The sequence below is a fragment of the Dromiciops gliroides genome, chromosome 2 (assembly GCF_019393635.1).
Source record: "Dromiciops gliroides isolate mDroGli1 chromosome 2, mDroGli1.pri, whole genome shotgun sequence".
Lineage (NCBI taxonomy): Eukaryota > Metazoa > Chordata > Mammalia > Microbiotheria > Microbiotheriidae > Dromiciops > Dromiciops gliroides.
The window spans coordinates 118,881,980-118,886,918 of record NC_057862.1 but is presented as its reverse complement, the minus strand read 5'-3'; positions in this window follow the sequence as shown (position 1 = coordinate 118,886,918).

The window sequence follows — 4,939 nt, the reverse complement described above, 5'->3', positions numbered from 1 at the left end:
ATAAACTGACCAACTTTCTCATCCCTATAAAATATTTGTAAAATAATCTAAACACAAAATGAGAGTATCCTTGATGAAAAGATGTGAAGGAACGAGGCATGTTTTTTGTAGATGTATTTCTATAGCAGATCATATCTTCATAGTATGCAACAGAGAGCATCATCCTTTTTTGAAATTACAAAAGCGTTCGCTCTGGTAGAGCAAAATACAACCTTGAAGGGTCTCTTCCAGCAAGATGTTTTCTTCAAAGGTTTCTTCAAAGGTACAACCACAAAAATAATCTTGTTCAATGATTTATTTGACTATTAATATCAAGTGATGTACTTTAAAAAGGGTTAAGTATGCTTGCCAAAGCTATCAGCTAGTTATATAGTGCATGTGACTTAATCTTGGAACATTCTTCAACCCATATGGTACCTTTCTCACACTGGTGAGCTTCTCCTAGAACCCCCATTTTGAAGAGGGGCCTAGACCATCTATACTTTGTTCCTCTCTCATTCTTGCTTCTGATTCTCTGGACTTTGCCACGATCCTTATACTAGCTCCCCACCAAACTCCTTTTATATATTGTCTTTCCCCAAAAGAAAATAAAAGCCTTGAAGGCAGGAACTACTTTCTTTTTTCTTGTAGTTGTATTCCCAGCATTTAATACAGTGCTTGGCACATCATAAACATATAATAAATGCTTCTTGACTTGATCTGACTTGATAATCTGTACAGAATTTAAATGGAAGAGGTCCTTCAGCTACTCTTATTTGCAGATGACTGAATGATTCAAGTCACAGAATACTATAGGGCTTTCTCAATAAGGTGGACAGACACTCTGAAGAGACTGGCCTAGAAATCCGCATTAAGAAAATCCAAGTGGCTGAAGAATAGCAACTCTCCAATTGATTAGATGGGTAGTAAATAAAATGAATCAGTATGTCTATATATTGGACCAGCAGTGCTGAGGGTCAGGAGCTATGCTCAAAATTGAATAGGAGGAAGAGAGTGATATGGACTGTATCTCAGAAACTATTCTAAGCTTCTCGATGATAAACATCCCTCGACCTGTCTGGTTGTTAAGGTCAGTGGGGTCCTGGGGCCTAAATGGATTGAGGTCAGTTTGAAGTATTTGCCCTCAAACCACCAACTTTGCTAGTCACTGTGGTTGAAAGATACAACCTATGGATAACCTGGTAATGAGCCTTATTGAATTTAGCTAGCCTAGCCCTTGGAAACTAAACAGAGAAACCATCACCAGGCCTTTACTGACTTTCTTAGAGGAAAGAACGCGTTGTATTTCAACACAAGAAGCCTTATATATTAGAGTCACTTTTAAAAAAACTTTTGAGGATAGTTTTTTTAAAATGAGATTTCTATAGAACATTACATTCAAAAGTCGTTAAGATTTGAGGAGGCTTTTGTTTTGTTTTTGAAGAATCAGTAGCAAGGCTAATTCTTTTGAGATTGTCTGGCAGAACCATTTCCTGGTGAGAGGGAAGAGTATGCCAGCCCTAAATCATCCATGGAATACTGCAATTTTATGAAGCATGAAATTATAGTTCAAGGTCAGATTATGGTATAACCTTGGCATGTTGAACTACTTGCCTCAGACTATTAGTCACTTGTTGAATTATAAATTGGTCACTTCCTGATGAATACAAATACTAGGTAGATCATCATGAGGTATCTCTAAATCTTGCTGTATGTAGAATGGGTACTTCCACATTTGCTCAAAACAAGTTATTAAATGTCTAGTGGACTCTATGACCAGGTGGAGCCATAGAGCTCTAGATCTGGATTCAGGAAGACGGGAGTTCAAATGTGGTCTCACTCAGTAGCTTTGCGACCCTGGTCAAGTTACTTAACTTCTATCTGCCTCAGTTTCTTCATCTCTAAAATGAAGAAATAATAGCATCTGCCTCCTAGGGTTGTTGGGGTTTGCAAATCATAAAGCGGTCTGAGTAGATGGTCTGTTGATGAAGAGGCAATATATGGATGAATAAGACATGGTCTTTGCCCGCATGGAGCTTATAGGTCTAGTAAAAGAAATGACATATGTAAATAGAGCTATTGGTGTATCACAAGGTATAAGGTATAACAGTCACACAGAGGTCTGCTAGTTTAGCAGAAGGAGAGTTTACATTGGGTTTGGGAGGAGGGAAGGAAGACTTTTTTTCTTTTTTTGGTAGGGCAATGGGGGTTAAGTGACTTGCCCAGGGTCACACAGCCAGCAAGCGTCAAGTGTCTGAGGCCGGATTTGAACTCAGGTCCTCCTGAACCCAAGGCTGGTGCTTTATCCACTATACCACCTAGCTGCCCCCAGAAGACTTCTTGAAAGAGATTTGAGCAGGGTCTAGAAGGATGGGCAGGTTTTCAGAAGGTGTGGGCTGGATGGGCTGGGAGGACATTAGGGACATGTTGAGGGAATAAGCAACTAGGCCTGTTTGGTCTGAGTACAGGGGCATGAAGACATACAGTAGGGAATACTATTTGATAATAACAAACTTATTTATTTAGAATTTTCCCCAAGTTACATGTAAAAACAAATTTTTCACATTGATTTTTTAAAAGTGTGTTCCAAATTCTCTTCCTCTCCCCACCCCTGCCTAAGAAATCAATTGATTCAATTTAAGTTGTACATGTGCAGTCATGCAAAGGGAATACTATTTGAAAGGTCAGTTGAGGTCAAATTATGAAGGTCTTTGAATATCCATTTAATTTGACCTTTACCTGCTGGCAATGGAGAATCTGATGGTTTCTTTGTTTGTTTGTTGTATTTTTTTTGCAGGCAATGGGGGTTAAGTGACTTGCCCAGGGTCACACAGCTAGTAAGTGTCAAGTGTCTGAGGCCGGATTTGAACTCAGGTACTCCTGAATTCAGGGCCGGTGCTTTAACCACTGCGCCATCTAGCTGCCCCGAATCTGATGGTTTCTTAACAAAAGAATGACATTACTAGAAATGTGCTTTAGAAAAATTTACAGACACAAATACATACACAAGATGGATTAGAGGGTAAGGGTATGGGGAGAGATTTAGGAAAAATAGTCAGGAGGAAATTTATTTTATGATTTTATTGATAACTTTATTTTATATGACCTTCATTTCTCAATATATCCCCATCCCCTTTCCCACACAGAAAACTATCCCTTAAAAATAATTAAAAGGGGGGCAGCTAGGTGGCACAGTGGATAGAGCACCGGCCCTAGAGTCAGGAGTACCTGAGTTCAAATTCGGCCTCAGACACTTAACACTTACTAGCTGTGTGACCCTGGGCAAGTCACTTAACCCCAATTGCCTCACTAAAAAAATAAAAAAAATAATTAAAAGGAAGAAAAAATTTAAAAATATGTCATCAGCCCCTCTGTTTTTACAAAGAAGAATGGGAGAAAGGGAAGTACACTCCAGCATCTCTTCTTTAGGGGCAATGCTGGTCATTATAATTACTCAGGTTCTGCATTACTTTTATTGTTATTCTTTCCTTTCACATTGCTGTAGTTGATATATTTTCCAGGTTCTGCTTACTTCCTCTTACTTCCATTCATATACCAGTCAAGAGGCTATTATAATTCCAGGTGAGCCTGGAGGCCATAACCTAGGGTGGAGGCAGTAGAACAAGAGAAAAGATGGGGTGATTCACTGGAAGGGTTTGAGCAGAGGCTAGATGACCACTTGTCAAGAATGTTATAGAGCTGGTTCCTATTTACAGACAGGTTGGACAAGCTGACCTGTGAAGTCTGTGAGATCAAGGTGATTCTATGATTAGGAAAGAAGTTGAAAAGGGTTTAGTGAATGACTGTATGTTGGGAGAAGAGGAAAAGGGGACTTATGCCTCAAGTTTTGATCCTGGGTTACTGAGAGGAAGATGGTCCTATCAACAGAAATTGGAGAAGGGAAGGGGATAAATAGGTATTTGTATAGTATCTACTATGTGCCAAGCACTGTGCTAAGTGCTTCACAAGTATTATCTCATTTGATCCCTATTTGAAATAAGGATGGGAGGAAGAGGAGCACATTTTGTGGGAAAATGGCTTACATTTTAGATATGCTGACTTTGTAGTATAAAACAGTTGGAAATGGAAGTCCAGCCCAGGACAGAAACTGGACTGATTTTTATGTGGTAATAACCAGTAACTGGTAGAAGAGAGTAGATGAGCTCAATCAATCAAGCAGCATTTATTAAGCTTTACAAAGTGCCAGGCTAGGAGATTGGGGATATAATTATATAACAGCACTTGGCAAGCAAGTAACTTAAAGAAAAGAGAGGCAACTGCAATGGTGGATAAAGAGCTTTCCTTGAAGTCAGGACCATGTATGGGGCCTGTACAGCCGCTTATACTGATTATAAGAACCTGGATAAATGACTTGACCTTACAGTGCCCCCAGGCAACTCTATCAAACTAAAAGTTTCAGATCTGGTTTGATTTTACTCACCAAAGAGCTCCCTACACCAATAAAAACACAAATCTGAACCAAAAAAAAAAGTTGTGAAGCACTTTACATTATTTCAAAAGGAGGGGAGGGGAGTATCATGAGTCCCATTTTACAAATGAGAAAACTTAGTTCAAAGAGGCTGACACGTATGAAATCACACAATTAATAAGCGGAAGAGAGAACACAGGTCTCCTGACTCCAGGGGTTCGTCCTTTTTAATCTTGCTGTCCAATTTTCCATAAATAGATAGACCTATCAGAGATGCGTAGAACCATTCATCTCAGTCATTAAGGGTGGGAATTTACTGACTTGATCTCTAGATTTAGGCTTCCATTTTACTTTTGAGTCCATGATGACAGCTGATAAAATCAATTATTTATCAGTTTGATAGCCACACCTAGAAATCAATCTCAGGTGTATATTTTAAAATGCATGTAGAAAATTTATAACAAACTCTCAAAAACGGCCAAATCTTGATTCTCATAACAACCTTAGGAAACGGGTTATTCCAATTTTACA